We start from the raw sequence: 14,340 nt of genomic DNA on the forward strand, positions 1-14,340 counted from the left end.
AGATATAGTTAAAAAGTAGTCTTGGGCAAAAATCCATTTTAAAACCAAGGTTTTTTTTTTCCCAAAAGGCACTCAGATATCCAAATATCATTTACTGTGGTGACATTATTTAGCCCAGAAATTTGATTTGATAACTTTCTAACAGGACTGTATCTATTTTTCAGTTGTCTTTTTGTTCAACTGATATAATTTTAGTGCTAGCAATTTACCATTATTTTAAAATTATTATATATACATATATCTTGTGTAAAAAGTGATTTCACTGGTAATAAAAGTTATTTTTATAGCTAAAGTGACCTCTACTATCTTCAAAACAATAATCTTTCCAGATTTGGTTAATTTTAATACAGAATTAAAATATATATTAACAATAACTTTTCAAATAGTCAATTTTAAATGTCTATATTTTTAATGAAAGTATTATGTGTATTATTTAATTATGTGTATTATTCAAATGATGGACCTCTTATTTACCTAATATCATAATTTAGAGTCAACAACAGTTGGTCAACAACTGTGCTCACCTGTGCTAAAATGCTGAACATATGGCAGTTTGGACTGCAAGTACATTTTTGGACTGAACCATAATGTGCTAAGTGGAAGTTTGAAGAATAATAGAGCATAATATTCTCATTTTCTTTGCTTTAGAGGGACTAAACCATGTTTTTTACCATATACTAGGGATTAAGGCCATGTATATACACATGAAGTAAAGTGAAAGAATTATGCAAGTAACTGAATTGTTTGAATTAAAAACATAATTGTCTTAAAATGAATATTCTATTAGGACTTGACAAAATCTACAAGTTTGTTTTATAAATAATACAGCACTTAGACAAACTAATTGAATTGAAAGTGTATGTGGAGTTGATTAATTTACCAGCCAAATCTATAATATGTCAAGTCAAAGAGATAGTATTGGAGGCAAAATACTTGCTTTACAAACAGCAAACCCTAATACAATTACCAATAGCTTAGATGGTCTCCTGAGCATCTCTAATAGTGCTTAGTGATCCCTAAGCTCTGATTCAGGAGTAGGCCTTCAGCACCATAATGTAAATTCCCCAAAATAAAAAGTAAAGAAATTAAATTTAAAAAAAAGTTGATGTATATGTTGCTGCTGTTGTTGGTATTGTTTCCCTGTGTATATATATTTAAAACAGTTATTTTGCCAGAACCTATTCAAGAGAAGCAAATCTCTAAAATTACCTATGCAAAAAATAAATTAAAGTAGTCTATCCCCCAAGCAATTAATTCAGCTCAGAGTAACAGATAAAGAAATATCAAACTCTCTTAGCCCTTAGTAACATATAATCTAGATTGTTAAGATTAAAAAAACGCACAAATATAATTTCAAGTATTGAAAATACACAAATGACATCTATATAAGATAGTAATGACCAGTGCTTGATTCTGAAGAAATCTATGAACTTTTAAATTAAATGTTATTTTATAGAATGTTTTATATATGTCAAAATTAAAATAATATATTTGATTTTTTAATTTTTTACAAAGTAAAAATTGACTTATAATAATATTAAGATTGTTCACCTCAGTGGTCCTAATATGTTTGAAATATAGAAAATATTCCTTCATAGAAAACACTATTTGAAAATAAGATATGCTTCCATATTATCTCTAAACAAAATTATGTTATGGTATTAATCACTAAAATAAATGTAGGTATGCATATATTTTAAATTAAAGTTTGTGTGTTTAAGGGTAGATTGCAAGAAGTATAATGGTGACATCATATAAAAAATCTATTCCTAATTTTTTGAGGTATCCAATTACTATTTTTCATAAAGGTTGATTCTGACAGCATGCTGACAAATAGTGAACAAGGGTTCTATTTTTTCTTTTTTTTTTTTTTTTTTTTTTTGGTTTTTGGGCCACACCCGGTGGTGCTCAGGGGTTACTCCTGGCTGTCTGCTCAGAAATAGCTCCTGGCAGGCACGGCACGGGGGACCATATGGGACACCGGGATTCGAACCAACCACCTTAGGTCCTGGATTGGCTGCTTGCAAGGCAAATACCGCTGTGCTATCTCTCCGGGCCCAAGAGTTCTATTTTTATACATCCCTGAAAACAATTTTTTTCCATTATCATTATTGTAAGATGACAGGCCATTGTTGTTTTGAATTACCTGGTAATATGTAATAAAGTAGCATCTAGTCTAGTAGATAAAAAAGAGCTTCAAACAAACTAAACAAAGTTAGACTTGTAGACAATGGTTCAGGAATTAGAAAATATCCTATGCCAAAATAGCAGATTGGTAATGATAGAGTTATGTTCCTAATTGTTAAAGTAGTGGTATCTCAGTAACTTTTCTGAAAAATGATTATCTGATTCAGTAATGAGTGATTATATATTTTTCCAGAGAAATTCAATATGTAGTTACTTTTTATTTATTGTTAAAGAAACAGGAATATAAGAAATTCATTTTGATCTTTTTGCCTTTTTATTTTTATATATTTTAATATAAATCTTTATTTAAACATCATAACTACAAGCATGCTTATAGTTGGGTTTCAGTTATAAAAGAACACCCACCATCACCAGTGCAACATTCCCACCACCAATGCCCCTCTCCCTCACCCCTGCCTTTATTCGGGACAGATATTCTACTTCTCTCATTCTTTGACATTGTCATGTTAGTTGTTAGTGTAGTCATTTCCCTAACAGAGTTCACCTCTCTTTGTGGTGAGCTTCAAATTGTGAGCCAGTCCTTTCAGCCCTTCCAGTCCATAACTCTATTGTCTCTGGGCCTTAATTACAGTAATGTTTTAATTTTTCTTAAAACCCATAGATGACTGATACTATTCTGTGTCTATATCTTTCCCTCTGACTTATTTAACTTAACATAATTGATTCTATGTACATCCAAATATAGGAAAATTTTATGACTTCATCTTTCCTGATGGCTGCATAATATTCCATTGTGTATATGTACCACAGTTCCTTTAGTCATTCATCTGTTGAAGGGCAACTTGGTTGTTTCCAGAGTCTGGCTATTGTAAATAGCTATGCAATGAATATCAGTGTGAGGAAAGGGTTTTTCAATTGTATTTTTGTGTTCCTAGTGTATATTCCTAGAATATACCATATACCATAGAATATATTCCATTCAAATTAGTGTCCCACAAACTCAAATATCTTGGGGTCAACTTAACTAAGGAGGCGAAGGACCTATACAAAGTAAACTACAAAACCCTACTGCAAGAAATAGGAGAGGACAAAAGGAAATGAAGACATACCCTGCTCATAGATTGGCAAGATTAATATAATTTAAATGGCAATACTCCCCAAGTCATTGTACAGATTTAATGCAATTCCCCTAAAGAAACCTATGACATTTTTCAAATAAGTAGAAAAACACTCCTGAAATTCATATGGAACAATAAACACCCACGAATAGCTAAAGCAAACCTTGGGGAAAGAAATATGAGAGGCATTACTTCCTACTTTTTGCCTTTTTAAAATAAGTATCAATCAGTATACTAGCCTGGGCTGTATAAAGTCTTATTAAGAGATTATTGGCACAAAATATACATTTCTAAGATAGCCCACTAAAGTAGCTAAGTTCATACTGGCTATGTTCAAGAGACATTAGCTGCCATGTGGACCTTTTTGACAGTTTGTGAGAATTTTCTTACTACAGCTGCTGGCTTTTTCTCGAGGCAGCAATTCATGAAAGAGTATAGCAAAAGTCAAAATAGCTATTTTGGCCTTTGCTCCAGAAGTTACCCTACCTAACTGGTAATAATTATTTCTTCAATATTCTATTAGTTAAACATGCTAGTACTATCGAAAGCTGGTAAGCATGGCTGAATACTAGAAAAAAAAACCCTGAATAGTCTCTTAAAAGTTGGCTTGCAGAGATTAGATTATCAAGAAGTTGAAACTGGGGACTGAGAAATAGCCCATGGGACTGAAGTCTATGTTCTGTGTGCAGGAAGCCTGAGTTTGATTCACGATATTGCACAGTCTTTAGATTACTCCTAAAGTGACCTCTCAAGCATAAAGGTGGGAATAGCCTCTAAATGTTGCTGAATGTATACACCCCAAACAAAATTTTGGCATAAAAAATAAAGATTGAAAAATCTGGGCCTGAGAGATAGCAAAGCAGTAAGGCATTTGCCTTGCATGCAGCCGATCCAGAATGAATGGTGGTTTGAATCCCTGCATCCCATATGATCCACTGTGCCTGCCAGGAGCTACTTCTAAGCCAAGAGTAAGGAGTAACCTCTGAATACAGCTAAGGTTAAAACCAAAAAAAGAGATTGAAGTATCAATAATAATTATAGACAACAAAAGAAAAATTTAAAACTGTCACTATATTATTATTTTGATTAAAAATAGAAGATCAGTTGGTAAACTTTTAATAGTATCATTGATACTAAAAATTCATTGGAAAAATTTATATTTTATTAATTATATGTTAAAAATTAGTAATGCTAAATTTATATATACATGGCTCTAATAATATAACTTTTGCCTAATATAGTGAGTTCCATCTGTTTGACCCAGTGACAGAATATCACCAAGTAAGACAGACTGCTTGTCAAGCATCACATAGGGTGATCCAAGTTCCTCTGAGTTTTTTGGAGGTAGCCATATAAAAATTTTCCTACTTAAATATATGCACATAAGTCTAGGAAATATGACTGTTGTAGAATGTATAACTTATGTGGGAATCTTGTAATATTATCAGCACCAACAAAAATTGATAATTAAATATATACACATGTCTCTATGCCTCTAAATTAGAATTAACTTACTAAACTGGATCTTCTATGAAGGAAAGTTATTGTCATTTACCACAGAGTGATAATAACATCTATTATTGTTTAATAAAGAAAAATGCCATAAATATTATAATGTTTTGTTAGAAAATGTGGTATCTTGAGAAACAACAAATTCATATGCATATTAACCTTGATATGTTTATTAGCATTCAAACATCCTATAGAGATATAAAGTGAAGAAATATCCCAGTGCCTGGTTTGGATGTAATAAAGTCTTACTCCAAGCAAATTACAGAATAGACAAAATATTTCATTTTTAAAAGATCTCTTCCAAATCTAGGTTCATTTTTTTGGTGATAATCCTTATCTTTAGTTAGCTTTATAATTCATCTAAGGTGAAGAATTGTGTGGGCTTGGAGTTTTCGAAATATCAAGCACCGTGTCTTTCATCAATGTCTGAAAGGATCTGACAGATCTATTTTGTGAAGCTTTTGCATTCTCAGGGGGCTCTTTTCTCTTCCCAAGGGGTGATTTTTCCTCTTCAGATACCCAATGTTCCCTTTTCTTTAGCTTCTTCTTTTGAACACAGAGAAACACTGTCACTCTATCTGTCATGTTCACTTGTTAATTGATGGATTTTCTTTGAAATAAAATAGTTGCTGCCAATGCATTACCTAAACCAGACAGTGCACTTCAAATGTTTCATCTCTGAGTGGTGAGGCTGATAAAATCCTTATAAGCATTCCTGACAGTCAGGCAAAGGTATTATAAAGGGTTATTCAAAGGTACTCTCAAGCTAATACATACACCAAGAAATAACTTCACTTGGCCACTATAGCTGTTGAAGGGCCTAAGTTACAATCACTTCACATTCCTGATGTTCTGTACTTTGTCTACTTCATCCAGGTGTGTCTAGAAAGAACTTTTTATTGAGACTTTTTATGAATTTCACACCTTTCTATTTTGACTGGCCAAAATAAAATGAGATTTTTATCTTATTTTCAAGCCCAAACTGAAATTCATCAGAAATTATTCATCATGTTTCTACTCCTTTAATAAGAAGTAATTATTAATTTTTTGTCTTTTTTATATCTTTTACTTTTATATTGGTAATTTAACAATAAAGCATGTTTTATTATTTATTTTTATTAATAAATCCAATAACATAATGTGCATTACAAATATAAACTTTAAGTATACAATATATTCTTTTGAATCGATTAGGAAGTAATTTAGTTTAGAGACATTTCCCATAAAAATAAGAAACATGCTATAATTGGAAATTTTTAAGTGCTGTGATAATCATGATGAAGCAAAAGAGATTTAATGGTGAAGTTTTATAGAGCTGCGTCTAGAATTCAAATATGATGAAGTAATTAAATATAGGTAATTTAAGCAACTTACTCTTATATAGTCAAACATTAGATCATTAAGACCTGAATAACACAAATCACTGCTTATCAGATACTCAATAATTCTCCAATCATACAAGATTCCACATGGGATAGGAGTTCACAAAGGCTCTTAAACTGGCATATTTAGAGAGTAAAGCCAAGAACATGAAAACTAAATTGATGATATAATGAATTAAAAACAGGTTAATCTTTGTTTCTGCTCCAAGAGGTCTAGATATAACTATGTGTTAAGCATTGTTCTGGGAGCCTACCATCACAGGAATTATAGTCAACGACAGACTGTATCTTTAAGAGAAGCATAATTGATCACATTATTGTCTGATCTAATGTGCTGAACAAAATTATAAGATTGCAAGAAAATACATTAAACAAAATTTTAACATCCTTTGAAAAATAATTTGTTTTATATGATAATATAAAATATATCCAAATATGATAAATAGTAGAAAATTATTAGGAATAATTTTGCCATAACTTTTTGTTTATTTGAGGACAACACCCAGTTGTCCTCTGGGATTACTCCTGAATCTGCATTCAGAGTTCACTCATGATTAACTTATATTTACTAATGGTTCAATCGTGACAGTCTACAAGAAACTATGTGGGGTCAAAATTCGGTCAGCCACATGCAAGGCAAGTACCTTACACCCACTAGAAATCTTCCATGATCTAAACCCTTATGAAAAATTACATAAAATAATAATTGTTTATATTTTATTTCAAATTAAAAGTGTGGCAATCTTGGAGATGGAGCAGTTCAATCATGACAGTTTACAAGAATCTATGTGGGGTCAAAATCCAATCAGCCATATGCAAGGCAAGTACCTTACTCCCACCAGAAATCTTCTAAACCCTTATGAAAAGTCACATAAAATAAGAAATGTTTGTTTATAATTTATTTCAAATTAAAAATGTGAAAATCTTGGAGATGGAGCAATGATAGAGTGCTTAGGAGATTTGTCTTGCACATGGCTGACCATAATTTAATCCTTGACACTCCATATGTTCCCCTGAATACCACCAGGTGTGATACTTGAGGGTAGAACTAAGAGAAATCTTGAAGTATGAGTATTTGTTGCTCAAAAACAAACTGAAATTGTGGCAATCATATACATAATTGTTATTCTAACTATATATATTTAAAGTTATAACCCATACTAACTGTTAAAACTGCCAAGGAACAGAACTAATTTGATGACCACTAAGCATGGTATTTCTTAATGTAGATTATCTCAAAAATAACCAGAATTTCATATGTGCATTCCCATGATTTTTTTCAAAATGAAAACAATCAAGCTCTGAATCTCCAAATGGTGAAAATCATGCAATAAAGAAACAATAGGGGAAAAAAGAGTAGGCAATGCTGCTTAATTTAGCTTTCTATAATGACAAAAATGTTCAAAGTCTGTATTGACCAACTAGTGATTGGTAAATAATATAGCCATTGAATACTTGAAAGACACTACTAAGAATAAGGAGCTTTATTTTCAGCTGTATTTCATTTTAATCAATTAGCTTTTGAATAACCACAAATGGCTATTAGTTATCTTATAGAGCAACATCGTTTTAAAGGAAGCTTGTGTATAAAAACTAGCTGTGTAAATAGGATGTGGGCAATGCAGAGTATATCTGAAAACCTTTCAGCAGACTACAGAAGCAAAACAACATTAAATAAAAATATGAATGGTTAGCTACTTATTTAGTGTTATGGTTTCACATTGGTATGTTGTGGAAGTCAGCTGAACAGTAGAATGCAGGCAGAAAAAAATTGAGAAATTAATCGCATTTCTTAAAGTCAATGTTTAAATACATTAGAAAAAAGTAAAATGTGCCAGTTTATCTCTTAAAACACAGTCTAATTTTATATCTATTAAAACTATATTAGTTTTTACTTAAAATTTTACATATTTTATATTATATTTTAAAACATTCAGTTTTAATTCATAACATGATAAAAATCTATTGGTATAACTCACATAAGCAAATCTCTTTTGGATCCTCTATAATTTTCAAGGATTACTAGGCAATACAATAATTCACTGATAAAAATTTTTGAGAACTCCTTACATGTTTAATGAGTTTTGTAATTCTTTTATATCGCAGAAAAAATCTTGAATATGAATAAGATTAGTTAAATATTTTTCAGTGTCATCAGTAGCAATCAATATCACTTGCTAAGTCAAAATGTGACTGAATGAGGAAAGTAGAAGCCTGTCTAGAGTACAGACTGGTGTGGGGTGGGGAGGAAGGACACTTGGGATAATGGTCATGGGAATGTTGCACTGGTGAAAGATTTTAAAAATCAAAAAGAAAAGAAAAGAAAAGATAAGGCCTCCCAATTCTTACCAAAGGCTGTGTTCTTTACACTTACTGTATAGAAAGAGGAGGTACAGTAAATGCACCCCATATACACCTCAACAGAGGCCCTTTGCCTGGTCTGTATTGTGAATTGGGGGACAAATATATATATTTATATATATATATTATATATATTTATATATATATATATATTTATTTATTTATTTTGGTCCACACCTGGAGGTGCCTGATCAGATATTTTATTTATTTATTTATTTATTTATTTATTTATTTATTTATTTATTTATTTATTTATTTTGATCCACACCTGGAGGTGCCTGATCAGAGATTACTCCTAGCCCTACTCTCAGAAATTGCTCCTGGCAGGCTTGAGAAACCATAAGGTATGTCAGGGATTGAACCCAGGTCTATCCCGGGTTGTCTGCATGCAAGGCAAATGTCCTAATGCTGTGCTATCACTCTAACCCCAGAATATATCTTCTTTTAAAAAAACTTTTCCCGTAAAAATCATTTTACTCTGTAGAAATTTAATCATACAGAGAATTAAATGACTTTTTAACACTATTGAATTACCTAGCATCATAATGTCTTGTTTTCATTTACAAAAGTTAATGCATACTAATTTCACTGGTTTAAAGGCAAATCTGTATCATCAAGTTTAAAGGCAAATCTAAATTATCATAAGGAAAACAGCATTTTTTTTAAAATCTAAATTGTCACTGCAAAACTAATGTACTTTTCTGTTTGAGTGTTGCACCATATACTAAATAACAAGACTCTCTGTAATGATAAACTACATTTTCTCCCCAAGGATCCACTATTACATTAGCTGAACACTTATGAGGTTCCAAATTAATTCATAAAATACTCCATTAATGAATTAAGTGTCTTATTTTTCTCAAAGAATTATTCGAGCTTACTTAAAGCTTATAGTACCATTTTAAAATATTCATTTTTGTATTATTTTTACAGCTTGAAGTTCTCTCATTAATATCTTTGCCAAAAACAATTTCAGGGAATAAAATTCATAGGTCCTATTGGAATAGACTAAAATCAACTTTATAAATAATACGTTTTTGGACTTGAAAAAGAAGCTTTTGCAATACGTATATGTATATGTTTCACTTTTGATTTCCCGAGAATAGCTCCTACCCTCACTTTCTCTCCGGGAGGGGAAGAATGTTGCAAATAGTTACCCTGAAAAGATATATTCCGGTTTTGGGCCAGACATAGAATGAAGATTTCAGAAATATTTTTGAGCAAATGATCCCAAATTTGTTTCTAGGTCCTTATTTCCAGTGTCTTGTGTGGAGGTCCTTATTTCTAGACTCTTGTTCCTAAGATCTCTGGACCTCTTGACTTTATTTTTCTTCCCAATTTGTATATTGACTTTTCCTTGATAAATAGTCAAGTGCCATGGCATGCATAAACTTTTAGGGGAGCTCTGCCCACCAGATTTATCCCCAGATTTTCCTGGTTGGGAGAACTGAAATAACTTCCAAGGGGTTCCTCTAATGGGCCACTGTGGACACCTTTTTCCCCTGTGTGAATAATTGAGGAATTTCCAAAGAGATAAATCTATGCTTGGTATTACATTTTCTGTTATTATTTGTCTATCTCTCCTTTGTAAAATCTCAGGCAAAATTATGGCCTCAATCATAATTTGGCTCAGAAATTCCAGCACCAAAGATTACTAAGAGAACCCCTTTTCTGGGAAATATTTAGCACCTAAAAGCAATGACAATATTTTTTAAGATATGTCCTTGTAGTTGCAGTTTCTCAGTATCAAGAGCATAGCCAGATGCAGATCCTGGGCTATTGACTCTCCTCAGAAAAAACAGAAACACATTTTAGGGGATTTAGCTCCTTCCTTTACTTGACCTCTAAAACAATAGAGCCCAGCTCAGCGAAGACCAAGTTTCTAGTTATTTTCTATTTCCTAAAAATTCCTTATTTTGTATTTGAAGTGAGCTTGCAAAGAGCTGCCTTGAATTGTAACCTTCTCCTTTGTAACTTAGAATTCTTACAGCTCACACCCATAACTTAAGCATTGTCACTGTTGAACTTCGCTTTGTTTTAGTGTAATAATTCTTCTCTATAACTATGGCTGACTTTACCCCTATAGATCCCCCTGCTTACAGATTAATCTTGTAGCACTCCTGCCAGAAGATGTGTTGACCCCACATACTGTGTGTGGTTTCATTATTTCATATTTCATATTTCGCCACCCTTACAACCCACTCTCCCTGAAGTGGATTAATTGAAATACCACTGATGGCTGTAGGACAGAAGCTGCCTACAGCAGTCAAGGAATCAGAGGCTTATAGTATTGCACTACGTAATTTAGGTGTTCAAGCTAAATTCTTCTTAGAAATAGATCATAGTGTCTTCCTTCTAGTGTAAATGACTAGAAGGGGAAAAATTAAGAATCACGAGCATACAGTAAATTCAAACCCAGAGGAATTTTGAAATTTTAAGTTCTAAATTCTAAGTTTAATTTGTATTTTTTTTAGTTATTGAGAAGATATATGAGAATAAAAGAGAGCCCAGAGCCTATTTAACTTTCTTATTTCCTTGTCTGTCAGTGTTTAATATCAATATTTATCATAAGTGCCTCTACTTGCAGGTCTTTGCATGGTTCCCTAAAATATTAAGCATGGACTTAAATTTTTCTTTTGGGAGAGATTGTACTTCTAACATCCACAGTGAAGCACATTCATTGGCCAAATAAGGAGCTAGTGATCTAAAGAATTTCTGGAGCAGAGATATTAGCATACATATATCTAAAGTCTGACAAACAATGACACAAATTTTGGCTCAATGAAAAGGCTGTTGCTGCTATTGACATATCTTAGTATTCAATTTAGCCCTATAATTTCTAAGTAAACATCAGTATACTTAGAAAAATTACCTCACACAAATACTAAAGTTTGTATTGGAATCATTCTGTTAAGCAACCATCTGTCATGATTTATCCTAAATTCTTAAACATAGCTCTTCTTTTAGTGCCTTCAATTTGGTACCTCAGGCTAGTGTCTGGCTATCAGAAGTACTGACATGTTAATTCATCCATTGTTTATTTTCTCTCTTAGATCTTGCATGATGCAGTAGGTAAATATGACCAGGTCAAATATTTAATAAAGTTCTTGGATGGGGGGGGCACCAAGCAGTGCTGAGATTTTATTCCTGACTCAGCAGTCAGTAATTCAATAATCGCTTCTGTACAGGATCAAAGGTTTTATGTGGTGCTGGGAACTGGATCTGTGTCTTCAACATGCAGAATAAGCGTCTTACCTGCTTTAAATAGAGTATAAAGATGAACAACCCATGAGTTGCTCATCTAGCTTTTTTCTTCAAGCAGCACCATTTCTTTAGCTCACATTTCACTGGCCCATGCAATTAACACAATCAATAAATAGATCATTGATCTCAATACTAAATATTTTTAAAGCAAAATAAGTCATTGTCAATACCTAGACAAACTGATATTATTTCCTTATGGTGGCAAATGTATGTCTCCCTCCTTCCCTAAATGTAAAATATCTTCATATCTACAACATTATCAGAAAACTCATAAGTATCATGCAATTATATATTACCACATTAAGTAATCTAATTAAGGTATACATGCCACTTCTAAATATAGAAATATAAATATTAAATATATATAGATATGCAATCAATAATTAATAGGCACAGATTTCCAGACTATGAGAGTTCTTGTGAGAGTCCCATTTCCTCAGAAGTTCTACTTCTTCCATATCTATTTGCTATAAGTCAGCTTCATGTGAAAGTAATCTCAAGGATAAACAATTAATTATTATGAAAACACTCCTCTTTATTTGGACTTATTTTTGATACTAATATAAACACATTTCTTGGGTTAGGAAACATACCTAGTATTTTTCTCAGGACCTCTGGTGCAACTGAAATGATCTTATGAGTGAATAATTATTTTTTCAGGAACATTTAAATGAGTCTAATGGTCATAATTTCCCCATGCTGTTGCTAGAATAAATTTTAATTAGTCTTTGTTTTCTGAAGTTCTTCACAGTTTGAATTTCAGTTTGTGTAACTAGAATAATTCCCATCTTTATTCCATAAGTCCCACTATTTCTAAATTAGTTGAATTCTTTTCATTTTTCTTTTTATATCATTATATTCATCATTATTTTCAAATTGCTCATTCTTTCTTTTTAATAAAAACATTGTTGTAGCAGTGTTTCAAAATGAAGGCAAAAATAAAATGTTGCCTACATATATTTTTGTGTGAAACTACTAATACATTAATCTAACATTTACAAGTTTTTATGGATAGAATATTACAATTACATGTCACTAATCTTCATTGAACAGCCTGCATACTATTTTATTGGCATCTATTAACCAGAACAAGAACAGATTACAGGTATGACGGTAAGGGGATAGAGAAGGTTGTTTTTACTTAGGAATCTCATGGCACAAGTTTTTAAGTTTCATAAACAAAGTTAAGTCTATGGCCAACTTAAAAGTCTCAGTGTTTAGGTAACATTAATTTACTTCATCTTACTTACTCACTCAGAGTTTGAAATAAAGTTGGTCTTAGAATAGGCTTACCTATCAATGACTTCTGGTTATTAAAACTATTGCCAGAAAGGATATATATTAATTTTTTTTTTGGTTTTTCGGGCCACACCCGTTTGATGCTCAGGGGTTACTCCTGATTAAGCGCTCAAAAATTGCCCCTGGCTTGGGGGGATCATATGGGATGCCGGGGGATTGAACCGTGGTTCTTCCTTGGCTAGTGCTTGCAAGGCAGACACCTTACCTCTAGCACCACCTCGCTGGCCCCTCTTTTTTTATTTTATTTTACTTGTTAAGTTATTACTATCATACTGTTTTGTGGTAAGGTTTTTGCCAATTCTGAATCCAATACAAATATGTAAATTGACCATCTCATTCTGCTTCTGCAACTATGATCTTTTTTTTTAAACAATATTTTATTTAAACACCTTGGTTACAAACATGATTATGGTTGAGTTTCAATCATATAAGAGGACACCCACATCACCAGTGCAACATTCCCACCACCAATGTCCCAAATATCTCTACTCCCCACCCTGCCCCCACCTGTACTCTAGACAGGCTTTCTATTTCCCTCATACATTCTCATTGTTAGGATAGTTCACAATGTAGTTATTTCTCTAACTAAGCTCATCACTCTTTATGGTGAGGTTCATGAAGTGGGCTGTAACTTCCAGCCCTCCTTTCTTTTGTCTCTGAAAATTATTTCAAGAACATCTTTCATTTTTCTTAAATCTCATAGATGAGTGAGATCATTCTGTGTCTTTCTCTCTCTCTATCTGACTTATTTCACTCAGCATAGTAGATTCCATGTACATCCATATATAGGAAAATTTCATGACTTCATCTCTCCTGATGGCTGCATAATACTCCATAGTGTATATGTACCACAGTTTCTTTAGCCATTCATCTGTTGAAGGGCATCTTGGTTGTTTACAGAGTCTTGCTATGGTAAATAGTGCTGCAATGAATATAGGTGTAAGGAAGGGATTTTTGTATTGTATTTTTGTGTTCCTAGGGTATATTCCCAAGAGTGGTATAGCTGGATCATATGGGAGCTCAATTTCCAGTTTTTGGAGGAATCTCCGTATCACTTTCCATAAAGGTTGGACTAGACAGCATTCCCACCAGCAGTCAATAAGAGTACCTTTCTCTATGCATCCCCACCAAGATTGATTGTTCTCATATTTGTGATGTGCACCAATCTCTGTGGGGTGAAATGGTACCTCATGGTTATTTTTATTTACATCTACCTGATGATTAGTGATGTTGAGCATTTTTTCATGTGCCTTTTG

At 32.5% G+C, this 14,340-nt stretch overlaps 1 non-coding gene across 1 annotated transcript; it reads left to right on the forward strand.

Annotated features, from left to right (window-relative positions):
* The first annotated feature begins 8,492 nt into the window (after positions 1-8,492).
* Positions 8,493-8,625, forward strand: LOC126002619 (small nucleolar RNA SNORA51). The gene has a single exon (XR_007493302.1). It is a non-coding gene; the product is annotated as a small nucleolar RNA SNORA51 (small nucleolar RNA).
* Positions 8,626-14,340: the final 5,715 nt, after the last annotated feature.

This window comes from Suncus etruscus, chromosome 2, assembly GCF_024139225.1.
Source record: "Suncus etruscus isolate mSunEtr1 chromosome 2, mSunEtr1.pri.cur, whole genome shotgun sequence".
Classification (NCBI taxonomy): Eukaryota; Metazoa; Chordata; class Mammalia; order Eulipotyphla; family Soricidae; genus Suncus; species Suncus etruscus.